At 46.3% G+C, this 15,059-nt stretch overlaps 13 non-coding genes across 13 annotated transcripts; 9 read left to right on the forward strand and 4 right to left on the reverse strand.

Annotated features, from left to right (window-relative positions):
• Window positions 1–3,504: 3,504 nt before the first annotated feature.
• On the reverse strand, window positions 3,505–3,577 carry TRNAV-CAC (transfer RNA valine (anticodon CAC)). The gene has a single exon. It is a non-coding gene; the product is annotated as a tRNA-Val (tRNA).
• A 457-nt stretch (window positions 3,578–4,034) lies between these two features.
• TRNAL-CAA (transfer RNA leucine (anticodon CAA)) lies at window positions 4,035–4,142 on the reverse strand. Its single transcript has 2 exons — window positions 4,105–4,142; window positions 4,035–4,080 (listed from the first exon to the last, which is right to left on the reverse strand). It is a non-coding gene; the product is annotated as a tRNA-Leu (tRNA).
• Window positions 4,143–4,353: 211 nt separating this feature from the next.
• Window positions 4,354–4,426, reverse strand: TRNAK-CUU (transfer RNA lysine (anticodon CUU)). The gene has a single exon. It is a non-coding gene; the product is annotated as a tRNA-Lys (tRNA).
• Window positions 4,427–4,825: 399 nt separating this feature from the next.
• TRNAV-CAC (transfer RNA valine (anticodon CAC)) lies at window positions 4,826–4,898 on the forward strand. The gene has a single exon. It is a non-coding gene; the product is annotated as a tRNA-Val (tRNA).
• Window positions 4,899–5,122: 224 nt separating this feature from the next.
• On the reverse strand, window positions 5,123–5,194 carry TRNAE-UUC (transfer RNA glutamic acid (anticodon UUC)). The gene has a single exon. It is a non-coding gene; the product is annotated as a tRNA-Glu (tRNA).
• Window positions 5,195–5,768: 574 nt separating this feature from the next.
• TRNAE-UUC (transfer RNA glutamic acid (anticodon UUC)) lies at window positions 5,769–5,840 on the forward strand. The gene has a single exon. It is a non-coding gene; the product is annotated as a tRNA-Glu (tRNA).
• Window positions 5,841–6,209: 369 nt separating this feature from the next.
• TRNAV-AAC (transfer RNA valine (anticodon AAC)) lies at window positions 6,210–6,282 on the forward strand. The gene has a single exon. It is a non-coding gene; the product is annotated as a tRNA-Val (tRNA).
• Window positions 6,283–6,660: 378 nt separating this feature from the next.
• TRNAV-CAC (transfer RNA valine (anticodon CAC)) lies at window positions 6,661–6,733 on the forward strand. The gene has a single exon. It is a non-coding gene; the product is annotated as a tRNA-Val (tRNA).
• Window positions 6,734–7,161: 428 nt separating this feature from the next.
• TRNAV-AAC (transfer RNA valine (anticodon AAC)) lies at window positions 7,162–7,234 on the forward strand. The gene has a single exon. It is a non-coding gene; the product is annotated as a tRNA-Val (tRNA).
• A 403-nt stretch (window positions 7,235–7,637) lies between these two features.
• TRNAV-CAC (transfer RNA valine (anticodon CAC)) lies at window positions 7,638–7,710 on the forward strand. The gene has a single exon. It is a non-coding gene; the product is annotated as a tRNA-Val (tRNA).
• A 2,020-nt stretch (window positions 7,711–9,730) lies between these two features.
• TRNAE-CUC (transfer RNA glutamic acid (anticodon CUC)) lies at window positions 9,731–9,802 on the forward strand. Its single transcript has one exon. It is a non-coding gene; the product is annotated as a tRNA-Glu (tRNA).
• Window positions 9,803–10,118: 316 nt separating this feature from the next.
• On the forward strand, window positions 10,119–10,191 carry TRNAK-CUU (transfer RNA lysine (anticodon CUU)). Its single transcript has one exon. It is a non-coding gene; the product is annotated as a tRNA-Lys (tRNA).
• A 2,225-nt stretch (window positions 10,192–12,416) lies between these two features.
• Window positions 12,417–12,489, forward strand: TRNAK-CUU (transfer RNA lysine (anticodon CUU)). Its single transcript has one exon. It is a non-coding gene; the product is annotated as a tRNA-Lys (tRNA).
• Window positions 12,490–15,059: the final 2,570 nt, after the last annotated feature.

Genomic DNA, 15,059 nt, shown 5'->3' on the forward strand with positions numbered 1-15,059 from the left:
TTGTTTATTTCTACGGTGGTGACACTGATGGACTCCAAAATCCCAGTCCCATATGACCCTCCCAGAGACTGCATAGACACATAGGATAAAGCTAGGACACTGCAAAAAGTGCCCTGGTCCCAGTTGGATCCTGAAGACCAGGAAAAGCTGTCAGACGTCCACCATAAATTACAACCCAGCAGCTAAAACTATCCGGGTGTTTAAACACCCAGGAGTGCATTTGGGTGAAAGGGGAACTTGAGTATGAACTTCCACCCCTATAATTGACCTCTTTGTGAATAATGCTCTTTGGACATGGACCAGGAAGGTGGGTTATTTTAAAGGTAAAACCAGGCAAGGAAAGGCATCTTTTATTGTTTGTATTTCCCTTGATGTAGAGCATTGCTGATCGTGAGAGAAGCTCTTCACTGCTTGGTGTTTGGGACAAAATAGTGCTCTGGGTCAGCAGATGCTTCTTGGGGAGTTCATTAATGACTACCCTAGTACCCGTCCTTTGCTCCAGCCCCACTATTATTTCTTTGTAATAAATCCCACTTGAAAATCAGTCAGAAATTCTCATCATGAGAATAAGAAGCAAAGGCAGTATTATGAGCCAGCTTTCCTTTCCTTCCAGGCTTGAGAGAGAGAGCGCCCAGAAGCCACTGGAGGCATCGCCTGAGCTGGCTGAGACACCCACCAGTCTTCCCCAGAAGAACGTTGCCCTCAAGGAGATGCTGATGAAATTTCAAGGTAGAGAGGAACCGGGGAGGAGAGGGCTGGAGGTTGCACCTGGGTCTGTTTGCAGTGGATTTCAGGAAGATCTCAGCAGAGTAGAAGTCCTGGTGCAATGTCACAAAGAGATACCTCCAACATGCCCCGTGTATTAGCATAGCAAGGTGCAATTACTCTGGCTGATTGCATGAGGGAGGACGAATTTGCCTCCTGGCAGGACCTGGGGAGCCAGGTCAGCGTTGGGATGCCTGTGGGATGTCACGTGGAGTCCTGCACAGCAGCAGCTCTCCTAACAAGGTGAACGTTGCAAACATTTCCCTGTGAAGCTGCTGGGAACATTGGTGATCTTAAAAAAACAAAGATCATGGGACAATGGAGGATTCCTGTCTTCTTTTCAATGGCCTGGAGACTACCAGAAAAAAAATATCCACACTTCAAAGCCTTGCTTTTCTAGATCAATTTCCCTTCGTGCAGTCACATTTCTCTTCCTTTTCTTTGCTCATGGGCATAAAACAATTCTTCCATCACTCCAGCAAACAAGGAGAGCCCCTGGACTGGGAGCTGGAGTGTCCCAGTCAAGCCAGGCTGGGGAAAATAGACATTACATAGACAAAACATGACGTTAAGGTCATTTAGGACCATGCCTCTGATGCTCATCTTCTCTTTGTCCTCAGTAAGCCTGACGCTGGATCCGGAGACGGCGCATCCCCGGCTGGTCCTGTCCGAGGATCGCAAACGCGTGAGATGGGAAGACACCCGCCAGCCCGTGCCCGATAACCCCAAACGCTTCGATTCATCCCGCTGCGTGCTGGGCTGCGAGGGTTTCAGCACAGGGAGGTACTACTGGGAGGTGGAGGTGGGTGACGGGGAAGCCTGGGCCGTTGGGGTGGCCAAAGAGTCGGTGAGGAGGAAAGGACGGATCAGCGTCAAGCCCGAGGTGGGCATCTGGGCGGTGGGGCAATGTGGGAGCCAGTACCAGGCTCTCACCTGTCCTACCAGCCCCATCTCGCTGCTTGCTGCCCCCAGGGTGATTGGGATTTACCTGGACTACGAGGCAGGGCGCGTGGCATTTTTCGACTCCCACAACCAGGCGCCCATCTTCACCTACCCGCCGACATCCTTTGCAGGGGAGCAAATCCTCCCTCTGCTCTGCCTGGGGAGGGGGTGCCAGTTCACCCTGTCCCCCTGACCCTCCCCATGCCTCAAGTCTCACTCACCCAAATCTGGGGACACGGTGGGGTCTCATCACCCCAGAGATGGCTTTTGAAGGCATGAAGAAAACCTCTCTGTTGGAGAACAGCGACAGAGCTGAGCCAAATCTCCAACTGATCGCGCATCCCTGCTGTTTGCTGGAGCCTTCACCTGCACTTTTCATCCCACTGAGCGTCGTGACTGAGCATAGACGCCGTGGACCGAGATGCAAAAGCCTTTAGGACTTGCTGACTGCTTCGAGTTTTCCTACCTTTCTGCCGACAAGAAGGCAATAATCTCATCAACGGGTGAGATAACCTAATCGATGCACAACGGTGGCAATTTCTACGGTATCTCATTTACAAAGAGCTCAACAAGTCCCCGCACGAGTCCTCCAAGTCCACAGGAGCCTCGACTGACTAGGTGGCACGCAAACACATCTGTCCGTGCCTAAAGCCAAGAGAAAGAAATCCTTCCCAAGCAGAGCTGGCTTCAGCCTCTCCTTGAGCAAGAGCCTCGGGCTGAGCTGGTGCCTAAGGGCAAGTTGGGCATGGAAGAAGGAAGCCAGAGGGGCTGGAGGCTGCTCGCCAAGCACTTGGCAGCTTGCCTGGCACTGCGTGGCGGCAGCGGTTTGGGCTAGGCAAAGCAATTGGAGAGCTGTGGCTTTGGTACTGCGCAAAGGTTTCTTTGCGTGAGGCGCTGAATGGCAAGGGGCCAAGTGGCAAGAAGCAAGTGGCTCCTTTGCAGCGTGCTCTCGGGCTTGTCTCTTGCTGCCACTTGCTGGCCATGCCGCTGGCGGCTGGCAACAGCCAAGAGCCCTCAAACAGCCCCTCCCCCCGTGCTCCCTGGATAGCCAAGGGGTTAGGATGCAGCGCTCTCAACGAAGAGGCCCGGGTTCAAGACCCGGCCAGGGAGGTCACCTTTTCCTCCCCCGACACCCTCCTCTCCCTTTTCACAAACTCGCCCCTCACCCAAAAAACACACGCTTCCACAACTTCCCTTCCCCTCCACGGCCTTTTGCAGCGCGCCTCTTCACAACCCACGCACGCTTCGCTTTTGCTCAACGCTCCACGCACCACAACCGCCCACCTTGCACCAGCCTCACCTCTTTTACTTACCAAAGCGCCCGTGCTAAATGCCGACAAAGAAAGAAAATACAAGCAAATCGCCCAAAGCGCGCCGTCACACGCGGGGGGAACTCGGGCACGTGCTGCACATTTCCCATTAGTTAAGGGGAAGGTCTGTTTCGCGCAGTGGGCTGTGCTTGTGACAACCGCTGCAAGACCTGGGAGAGATTGGAAACGCTTGCAAGAATATTTGTAATATTTCTTTTTCCAAAAAGGGGGAATACAGAAGAAAATAAAATAGAATATAGAAGAATATAAAGAATATATAAAGAATATAAAGAATATAAAAGAATATAGAAGAATATAAAGAATATAAAGTAAAGAATATAAAGTAAAATGAATAAATTAAAGTAAAAACGAAGTAAAACAAAGTTAAATAAAGTAAAATAAAGTAAAATAAAATAAAATATATATAAAACATTAAAATATAGTAAAATAAAATAAAATATATATAAAATACAGGGGAAATATAAGGTGTTTCTGCCCGGTTTCGAACCGGGGACCTTTCGCGTGTGAGGCGAACGTGATAACCACTACACTACAGAAACTCTCCTGCCTAGTTTGTTTCCCTGCCCGCACCCTGGCATGACCCTACCTCCTTCCAGCACCTAAATCGGACCCCGGGCACCCCCAAAAACCTCCTCTCTCTCAACAACAACAACAACAAAAAACGGATTCCTCTCCCAAAAAAACACTTTTTAAAAGCAATTTGGCTTGCAGAAAGTCAAAGTGCATAGTGCAAAGCCCCCCCTTAAAGCAAAATTGCTTTAAGTGAGTAGTTTGCTCAAAAGAAGCTTGCTGAATACGAGAGAATTGAAAATAAAAGTGAAAGAACCCTTTTTCGGCAGTTCCCAGCCCAAGGCGGAGCCCAGCTTTGGGGAAAACTCCCTTTAGTCAGCCATTTGCGGTCAGAAATCATGCAGCACCGGGGGATTTTCGGTCTCATGGTGAAATGAGCATTTCTTTGGGGAAAATAACTGAAAAAAAAAAATAATAAAATATGTGTGTCAGGAGTGGGATTTGAACCCACGCCTCCATTCGGAGACCAGAATACCCAGCTGTGGGAAGGCAGAGTCTTGAGTCTGGCGCCTTAGACCACTCGGCCATCCTGACTGTGATAAGCGTAGGGCTTAAATGGGATTATAAAGACCTTAAAAATTAATTTAGAGGGTTTTTTTTTTTGTTGTTGTTGGTTTTTTTTCCCCCTTCTTTTTTCTTTCTTCGTGGGGTTTCGTGGTGATTCGTCACTAGTGCGGGCACTGGGAAATCGGGGATGGTTTTCAGCTGATAGCTTGTGAAAATAAAGAAAATAAAGGAATGCAGGCGCCCAACGTGGGGCTCGAACCCACGACCCTGAGATTAAGAGTCTCATGCTCTACCGACTGAGCTAGCCGGGCCCTTGCTTTTAATCCTTTTCATCCTTATTTTGGTGATGGTTTCCGGTGTTTCAGCCTCCTTTTCTTCAATGTTCTCACAGATCTGCTACAAAGAAAAAAAAAAAAAAGCACAAAGATTCTTTGGAAGGACTGAAAACTCCCCTCACCCTTCCCCAGCAGGTGATTTATGCATTTTTTTTTAACACCCTATAATTAATTAAAAATGGGATCGGCCGGGAAGGACCACATAAATAAAACTCTTCCTGCTTGGATGAATAATAGCATTAGGAGCACGTAGGTGCCTTTTGATGTGTAATCTTAGGAAAAAGTCTTATTTTTTTCTTTTGTCACATTTTTAGCCCAAATCAAATTTGGTGTCTAGGTGAGGGGAGAGGGAGGGCAAAGGGCTTAAAACATAGGGTTTCTGTAGTGTAGTGGTTATCACGTTCGCCTCACACGCGAAAGGTCCCCGGTTCAAAACTGGGCAGAAACACTGTAAAAATCTTAATATTTATTGTTTTTCTTGTCCTTTAAGCTGGTCAGGAGGTCGAAAAGCCAGGGCTGCAAATAAAATCTCTACTTACAGCACAAGTTTGAGGCAGATCATGAGTTTATGCTTGGATATTTTCCTTGGGGTCACGGTGGCAGGTGGGGCAGGGAATATCAGTGCAACCAGAATTTAAAAATATAGATTAATTAGGGAAAATAAATACTCTTTTCCCTGACCGGGAATCGAACCCGGGCCGCGGCGGTGAAAGCGCCGAATCCTAGCCACTAGACCACCAGGGAGCCGATGTCTTGTTTTATTATCCCAGTCTCATCTTTTATTGTTGCACAGTTTTGACAACATCTGAGGGGGTTTGTGATAGCACCGGTGTCAGCTGCCGGGCTCTGAGCGAAGCTCCCAGGGTGAGATAAATCCCTGGGATCGAGGATGAAAAGCCATTAAAAAAAAAATTTCCACCCATTCTTTTGCACAAATTCATAGCACTGTGCCCTCCACCCCAAAATTCCTCGCATGAACCCAATAGAAGCTGCTTTGCTCAGCATCCCCCTGAGATGACTTCCCAGGCTCTTAATCCGGACAGAATTAAGTAAAAAAAAAATAAAAAAGAGCCTAAAAAGCACATGCAAATGGTGTGGGACACAGGGGGGCAGCCCTGACTGTGATTCTTGCAGGGTCTTGATTGCATCGAGGACAGAACCAAGCCACTAAAGGTTTGGCCAGGTGCTTGCATATCACCTTTTGTAAGGATAATAAATAAAATAGAAAAAAAAAATATATATATATATATATATATATATATATATATATATAAAAATAGCAAAATTGATTAAAACAATTATGATGTTACAATATCTCTCCCTGGTGGTCTAGTGGCTAGGATCCGGCGCTTTCACCGCCGTGGCCCGGGTTCGATTCCCGGTCAGGGAAAGCAAAGTCTGAGAAAAAAATCAGAATTTTTCCTGTTCCCTCTTTTCCTCCCCTCTGGCAGAGGGGACCCCTCCGGACTTCTCTGCAAATTGGTGTGGAAAGTATTCCCCTTAGTTTCCATCATCGGTGTGGAAAGCATTCCCCTTAGTTTCCATCCTCATGTTGCTGCTTTGGGGCTTTGTCCAAAATAAAACTGTTTCTTGCTCTTTTTCCCAAACTTGGCTGGTTGTAAAAATGGTCTTTTTTCTAAAGCTAATAGCAAATCCGAGGGGTTCAGTGAAGAATTGCGGTAGTAAAGGAGCTGGAAAAGCTGGAGGAGAACTGGGTGCATCCTACCAGAATTATGGCATTTTTTAGGCTATTTTATGTGTTTCTGTAGTGTAGTGGTTATCACGTTCGCCTAACACGCGAAAGGCCCCTGGTTCGAAACCAGGCAGAAACAACTTTTATGGGACTTTCTTCAGTTTTCAAGGGTCTCCCTGCTTTTCTCCCTCCATCACCTCCTGCACCAAAGCAGGGCTTGCAAACACCAGAGCAGCGATGAGGAAAATCCAAACTCTAAACCAGCCATAATGCACAGCAAACTTTTCCTTTTCAACCGCACGTATTTATTTAACTCTAAAGAGTTGCATATGCATGTTATGTGTAGAAATGCAGTGTCTTTTTATTATTATTATTATATTTTTCAGGCAAATCTGTGTCTTTTGGCAGAGCTGAGCCCTTTGCTTTGCTCGGGCTGTTGGCGTGGATGAAGGAAAAGGAAACCCAATGGCAATGGGGTGGCTATAGGGGAAATGGGGCACATGATTTTCTTCACCCGGTTTCTGTAGTGTAGTGGTTATCACGTTCGCCTCACACGCGAAAGGTCCCCGGTTCGAAACCGGGCAGAAACAACTTTTAAGGGACTTTCTTCAGTTTTCAAAGGTCTCTCTGCTTTTCTCCCTCCTTCACCTCTTGCACCAAAGCAGGGCTTGCAAGCACAGGGCAGAGACGAGGAAAATCAAAGCTCTAACATATTTCATTTCTTTGCTGTTCAGTACAGCAAAGCCTTCATTTTCTCCACCTCCACCATGCACACATTGATCCACAACATCTTCTGGATGCGTGTGAACATCTCCGTGATGCTGTATAAATGTCTGTGTGTAGCATGGGTGTAAATGTTGTGCCCTGCTCCTTGAAAACATGGCCAGGGGCTGAACACAAGAGCTGACTCCTTTGCTGTGAGCGCGGAGGAGCCAAGGCATAATGGAAGCTCTGCAAAACCTGTGCAGATGGACCTTGGGATATTGGAGAAATGAGTCAAAATCTACCTACACATCCAGTTTCTGTAGTGTAGTGGTTATCACATTCGCCTAACACGCGAAAGGTCCCTGGTTCGAAACCAGGCAGAAACATGGTTCTATTCATTTTTTTTATTTTTGAATGCATCCTGTGGATTTTCTCCATCCTTCAACTCCTGCACCAAGGCAGGGCTTGCAAAGGCAGAGAGAGGGAAGAAGGGAAACCCAAAATCTAAAGCAGCTTGTCCTCACTGTCGTTCTGCACAGCACATCCTTCATTTTCTGCACATCGTTAATACTGACCTCTCAAGAGATGAGTATGTATGATAGCTCTATAAATGCAGTGTCTTGTTAAAAAAAATAAATAAATAAAGCATAAAAGAAGCATGAATTGTCAAGAACAGAAGTGAAAGCCCTTGCTTTGCATGTAGTTTTAGTGCAGATAAACCTAAAATAAACCCAGCGCAAACAGGCTTCAGGCTATTGCAGAAATAGGGGAATATACATGTTCCATCCAGTTTCTGTAGTGTAGTGGTTATCACGTTCGCCTCACACGCGAAAGGTCCCCGGTTCGAAACCGGGCAGAAACACCCCTTTTCCTACTCTCCTCGAGTTTTTTACACCCCTCTCTATAATATGATTGTGCATTTTAATAATTTAATAATTTCCATTCCCACCCTGCTGCTTGGCAAGGTTTTCAGGGATGCTGTTTTGGCAGCCAAGAGAAAGGGTCGTTCTTGCACGAGCTGCTTCGGAGGCTCCCAATCCCTTCTTCTGCTCCCCACCGGTTCAGATAAAGAAGATTTTGTGCTGCTGTGTCCTCAGCTCACACAGCTGATACTCCAAACCCGTAAGCTAATGTGGGAAGACCGACTGCCCAGCTGAGGGCACTAATGAGGGCTAACAACCCTGACCAGCCCCACCTCAGACCCCTCAAGCCATGCCCATGCCTCAGGGGCTCTACTTAAGCTCAGTGGTGGAGGGTTCATCCTTTTTCAAGCTGCTTTGATGAAGTATCTGTGTATGGCTGTGGATCCTGCTGCTCCACCCCATGGGCTGCCTTTATGGCTGTCTCTGTCCTTCTTCCCATCCTAAGGTACAGTGCAGCCACCCCAAACAGAGGTAAGGATTATCCAGCACTGGAGGTCATGCCAAGGGGGCAGAGTTTTTTGGCTGTCTATTGGTGAATAATGTGGTGCCATCCCCACATAACATAGGTTTCCTTCTTGGGATGCTGCTATTTCTTTGGCCTAAATCACCTTAACCTTGCTAGGAACCCACAAAGCTTTTTGTATCTTCCTCCTGTGTTTTTATTCTTATACTCAGCTTCTCCCTTGCCCAGGTAAAGTTTCTTCCCATGTTCATCCCAGGGCTCAGCTCAATTCCTGGACATCACCCCCAAATTTATGGTTCTGCTGTGTCAAAACTGAGCAGTGAATCTGCTCCAGTTTCCCTGAGCATATTTTGCATTTACTCATGGCCCATATAAGCTAAAAAAAAAAAAAAACTGAGAGTGGGTGAAGGGGGGAGACTTTGCAGTCATGCATTCCTGCTCCTGGATGCATGTATTTGTTTTTTGGGACATGACCTTGAATAGCAGCCAAAAATTTCAGGCTCCACATTCAATTAACTCTCTGGAGCACAGCTCCTTGTCATTAAACGTGGATTTTCCCCTCCTTGCTGCATCTATGCTGACCCACATTTCCATGTAGCTTTTGTTAAAGTCCTTTGCTCTTCATATTTCCATTCTTCCAGGAATTTAGGCATAGTCTGGAGAGTGAAAATGTAGTATTTTTTCTGTTGAACTGCTTTCAATCTCCTACAGTCATATTTCTATTCTACATGTAGATTCATTCTAATATGATGTTAGTTGTGGCATATAAGGAGTAAAACTGAATTTTTTTCTAGAAATGGGGGTTTCTCTGTAAAATGTGATCTAGCAGTAGGAGAGAGTCCTGTGTAGTGACTGAACTTTGTTCATCTTCCAGTAACAACACAGGAAAAATGCCTAAAGAACAGGCGAAATCAGTAAGTGGACTGAAATTCTTGTGAATGTCAAGGATTAAACTGATCCCCTTACCAGAAATCTATGGTCCACTGTTGTGCATCTTTCCATAGAGCTGCTGAGGCAGCAGTTACGTGCTTATTTTCACCCTTATCACCTCCAAGAAATGGAGGGATCTGGGGTTCCTGGGGTGCTTCCAACTGAATTGAATGCATCAAGATGAATCCAGCGGCTGGCTGGGAATGCCTTCGGTCTCCTACTGAAGCAGACAAACCCCATGTGTTTGGGGACACTAGGGGGTAGGAAAAAAACATTTGGTGGCTTCGGGACCTTCTGGGATATCCCAGGAGAGCAGAAGGACTCCCAGGTGTTGGAGAAGCCACCGCTGGATGGCAGCAGAAGATAAACCCAAGGGCCTGCTTGCTTGGGAGGATTTTCCCATGCAGATCCCAAAGGAAGGAGGAGGAAAATAGCCGCCGCATTCAGCGCGGAGCTGCTTTTTTTTTGCTCTCAGATCGGTAAAAGGCAGCGCCGAGTCCCCCAAATTAAAGCACCGGGCATTACCTTTACTCCATATTAAATGCGGGCAACTTGCCTTACGGCGCTCCCTGGTGGTCTAGTGGCTAGGATTCGGCGCTCTCACCGCCGCGGCCCGGGTTCGATTCCCGGTCAGGGAAAAACCGAATTCTCTGTTTTCATTTTTCTTTTTTTATGTACCCCCTGCTAATACAATACGAAGCATCTCGGTCTTCGCCGCCTCTGAGCTCTGCTGCGGGGTCTTCCCCCGGCGTGGGCGCATAACCCGGCTGCACGTTTCCCCCGGGCAGAGCAAAGTACACTTGGCACTGCAGCAGGCACGGCAAAAAAAGCGAAACAAACCCAGCAATCCAGAGCTTTTCCTGCTGTTTTCTGGTTCCTGCTGCAATCCTGTATCCTCCCACCTCCCTATGCCTATTGCACAGGTTCTAGTTTCCAAAACAGCCAAACCAGGTGGCCCGGCTAGCTCAGTCGGTAGAGCATGAGACTCTTAATCTCAGGGTCGTGGGTTCGAGCCCCACGTTGGGCGATGAGTTTTAACACTTTCCCTCACGTTTTGCAAAAGAAAAAGTATCTGGGGCTGTTTTGTGAAACTCTCGGCCAACTCCATCCACAGCCCCCAAAATGAGAAATGTCTAAAAAGAGCTAAGAGGTGCCTCTCTGCTTAATCAATTTGCTCAGTGTCACACAGGGATATTTGGGTTGTTCTTCCCTTTTTCCAGGAGGAAAATGCCTTTTAATCATCCCTCTTTCTCACCCCTTCCACCACTTTCTTCTCATTTCCCCTTCAAAATTTTCCTTCATCCCCTGGCATTGCAGAGTGAATCCTACTCATTTCCTTAACCTCTACCACTGCTTCATATATATATAAACATATATATATAACTATTATTATTATTATTATTATTATTACTGCTTTATGTTGTTTTTGAGTCATGTAAACCTCTCCAGCCTGGAAGTGGTTTGGAAACAGGAGGGCATCCAGCCATATAGAAACAGTGGGGTCCTGTAGTAGGTGTTACTTGCTGGTACCGATAAAAATAAATTCCAGGGAACCCACATTCTTCAATTCTTCAAGAAATATATATATATATATATACACACACACCCTGTTTCCATATATGTAATATCATAGATTGTGAGCATCTTTTTTGATTTGAAACAGCCTTTTGCTCAACATTGTATGGAAAAGCACAGCAAAGAGTCGAGATAAGAACAAGTTGAGGTTTTGGGCCAGCAAAGCATTGCACCGTGCTCCTCTCCGGAGTTCTCTGGACCAGTGGATCCCAGCAAGAACCCAGCACTGCAAGAGCTTCTTCCACTCACTTCTGGCTGCCTGGAGGAGTTAAGCTTGGCTTCATGCTTGAAGAAATGTAGGTGTTATCGGGATTTGTGCCGTCAGCCCAAGCACAGCTGCATAAACATTGTGCTGGGTTGATACAGGTGAAGCCAAAGCACTCAGAAGTCACTTGGAGCAGGTAGGCAGGATTCTTGGAATCACGTCCTAATTAAACATGTAATTCTTTCAGGCCATAATCTTGTAATTTAAGCCCTCCAGAACAGAGATCTGACCATGGCCATGGGGCTCTGCACGAGCCACGTTTCCCAAGCACAAGAGGTGCACGAGTTGGGTGGGTTTCTTGAGCACTTCTGGCTGCTCACTTCATGCAAAAACTGCTGGGGATTGTCAAGTGGGTTTTCAGGCTGCAGGCTTTGGCTTGCAAGGCACTGAGATGAAAAAGATTTGGTTCTTCCATGTGCCATGCATGAGCTAGATCAGCTAAGGAAAAGGTGGATAAGGTAAAATTGAAACAACAAAAATACAGGTGAGAAAATGGGAAGTGCTGAAGCTTTTGTTTTTTTGCAAATTCCTGCTTGCTAGCTTAGGACAAAGAGGATCCAGGATCAATTGAAGGTTTCCCGGCATTGGTCTGGGTCCGTCCTTGTTTTTTTTCAGTCTTTTTGTTCCACGAAAAAAAATGCAGAAGTCACAATGAGATTAAATGTGATGCAGAACAGGGAGGGGGATAGAGAGACGGTTTGCTTTTTGCCCAAAGTGGATGATGCTCGCACATCTACCCCTTTTATTGGTGTTTGCATATTAAAAATAGATATAAAAAATCAAGTAATGGGGCTCCAAAAGCAAAGGGCTGCCCAGGTTGCAGTGACAGCAGAGAAAGGCTCTAGGCTTGCATGCAGGTCTAGTGAATCTGGGTTTTTCCTATGGAGATAACCCAGGGCTCACTGCAAAGCGGGGAGCTGGGGGGTTTCTCTGCACAGAGGGAGATTAAAGGGTCTGAGAGCCTGCAGGGACTCACCCAGGGAACAAATATCTACATGTCCTGGAAGGACGACCGGAGCTCTGTGAGCTGTTTGCCCAGGTGTGAGCAGAAGCATTGTTCCCACCAAACAATATCCCCCGGTGGCTCTGAGGTCGTTCAGGTCCTGGCTCGGCCCAAGCAAGGGGAAACATCATATAAAGGCAGTGGGGATGTGAAGACAGGATGCTCAGACCTCGGAGCACGACCCCGGTAAGGGACCTTATTTGGGGGTTTTATTCTGGGGTTTCTGCTGCAGCACATCTTCATCCTGCTGCTCTTTGTGTCATTCTGATGCACCCTCTAAATACCCTGGGGAAGAGCTTCTGCTTAATCTTCCCATTTTAAAACTCGAAAATTTTCTCTTCTTTTCATTAAATCAGTACCAAATTCACTTTTTGCGTGAGAAAAAGAGCAGAAATAACCTCCCAAACAAGCCCGGCTAGCTCAGTCGGTAGAGCATGAGACTCTTAATCTCAGGGTCGTGGGTTCGAGCCCCACGTTGGGCGGCTGAATTTCCTCTCTTAATTTACATTTTTCCAAACAGCTTTATCTGTAGGTATGGAAAACCACCGTTGCTATCTCTAAGCAAGAGAGGGAATTATCTTAAGAAATAGAAATGTGATTTTTTTGCTTGTAAAACCAATTTTATTTTTCCAGACAGATTTTTTTTCCCCCCCAATTCAAGAAAAAGCAAGGAATTTATTTCTCATCAGGAGCAAATAGTTCAAGGTGGGAAAGGCAGTAAACAAACTGGAGGTGTGTGTGGGAGGGAATTAGATAATAACCAAGTGCAAAATGAATTAGCTGGGGAATCTGATGCAGAAAAGTTGTCCAGTGCAGTAATTTTTCTCCCCAAATGAAGTCCCCCAGCAAAATTCATTGTATTGTTATTTATATATAGATTTATACTTTTATATTTTTGTATGTTAAAATTATATTTTATGTCTTATATATATTTATATTTATTATTATGTATATTTTAGATTTTCAGGACTGGAAATGTGTTATCTGACCCCTGCAGTGATATTCTCTTGTTTAGCAAAGAAAATAAGTTTTTTGGGGCCCTCTTATGCAGATATGGGTTGTCGATGATTTTTTTTTTAACTACAGTGATGACTTATCTCACCTTGAAGAAAAGATTTGCATGAGAGAAGTGGCTGAAAGTTTTCTCCCGGCACAGCAATTTAATTGGAAATAGGTTTTGGAAAGGCTAAAAATAGGTGTTTAGAGCAGAAAATGCATTAGAAATGTATTGAGGATCTGTCTGATGCTGCCTTGAAAACAAAGATATTGAAGTAATGGAGCAGGAAGGTGGAATTGCCTGTATTTCAGGGTATTTATGTGCTGGGAGATTCTCTAATAATGTACTTCAAATTTCTCTACTTTTTGCCCCCAAAGGGACATCACAAACACCTGTACCTTGTTTTTTGATCTGCTTTGCCCTTGCTAAAGGGCTGATCATCCATGATCATGAAGGTGCTTTTCGTGGGGCTAACCCTTGTCCTGTGCATCGGAGTGGGTAAGTGGAGGGCTGCAGTGAAATTGGATTTAATTGGGGCAGGAGAAGATCTGGTGGCGGTCGGAGGCATCTTGTTGAGCTCTTGATGCCTGCAGTGCTTTTTCTGTGTGCACTGGACGTTCTCAGGTCTGAATCTATGATCTCTCAAGGGCAACGTCTGCAGTTTTCCCAATCTCTTGAATCATCCCACTCTAAAAATTACTTTCTCTCCTCTGTATTCCCAGCAGAGCTATTAAATGCAAAGAGATCTCCTCTGGGCCAGGAGCTTCAGCTGTAGGTAGCTGGATCCTGGGCGAGATGTGAAACCTGCTTTATCCTGGAGAGCTGTTGGGATGGTCTTATTTTATATTATCCTCTTTCAGCCAGATGAATCCACCCCAAAGCCCATGTTTGAATTCATTCTCCGTGGGTCTGTGGTTTGATTTTTTCACATCTGGCTGGAAAAGTCTAAATTGGGTTGTGTCCATAGGCACCATCTGCCTCTCCTACACGAGGATTATCCTTAGAGGGTCTGGAAGCAAAGGTGATGCTTGCACCCTTCCCTAGTGGTCTCTAAATCATCTCTGGGGTCACCACTATCTTGTCCTAGGGCCACTTGGAGCAAAGTTCTCCATGGTCGTACAGAATAGGTTCATTGCTCCTTGTGTCTTCTCCATCCACTGCAGTCGAGGCTCTTCAGTGCAAAGTCTGCAAGTACAAGCTCCCCTTACTCGGATGCTTCCGTGGGGCAAACGAAACCACCTGCGAGCGGAGAGAGAAATGTGCCATCATTAAAACCTCCCTAGGTAGGTGGGGAGGGTCAAAATTGCATATTTTTGGTTCAGACTGGGTCTTGCGTATCTGCCTGCCTTTGGGAATCCAGGTTGATTTGGAGAATGAAGGAGGGTGCAATATGGAGGCAAATGTGGGAAAGGGCGATAGCAAGGGGTCAAATATCTTAGTGGAGGTTGCTTTATGTTTGCTTTAAAAACCACCTTTTTTAGGTGAAGGAGATAATCTCCCACAGAAGCCATGTGAATTTCCTCTGGTGCCTTTTTTAGTATTTTTCTCCTAATTAATCCAAGCAAGATGATTATTTGGATGAGCTGTTTAAGGGGCTGACTTCTTGCCTGGCAAGAAGCCCCCCACTGATTTTTTTTTTTCCTTCGTTTAAAGCTGGTTTCTAACCGTGGCTTCTCTCTACAGGGAAGGTGACCCTCTACTACCAGCAAGGCTGCACCTCCGCGATGAACTGCGGCCGGGCACGGGCAGCCGATGTCGAATCCCGCCTGACATCCCACTACTCCTGCTGCGAGACCGACCTCTGCAATGAGGAGTGGGATGAGGACCCCACAGATTAGCCCTCGGTGGGGTCAGGATGAGGTCTACCAGCCCTTTCGATGCTCCGAGCCCTCGATTTCATCCTGAGCAAATATTGCCCTAAATTGGGACGGTTGGACGCGGTCTGTCTGCCCGCAGGGCTTCCCGGCGTGTCTGGCCTGATTCTGTTTCAGCTCTAGCAATAAACCTGCGGGCCTATAATTGGCAGCCGAATTTGGCTCGTGTGCATGTTTTCCT

This window comes from Anser cygnoides, chromosome 35 (assembly GCF_040182565.1).
Source record: "Anser cygnoides isolate HZ-2024a breed goose chromosome 35, Taihu_goose_T2T_genome, whole genome shotgun sequence".
Classification (NCBI taxonomy): Eukaryota; Metazoa; Chordata; class Aves; order Anseriformes; family Anatidae; genus Anser; species Anser cygnoides.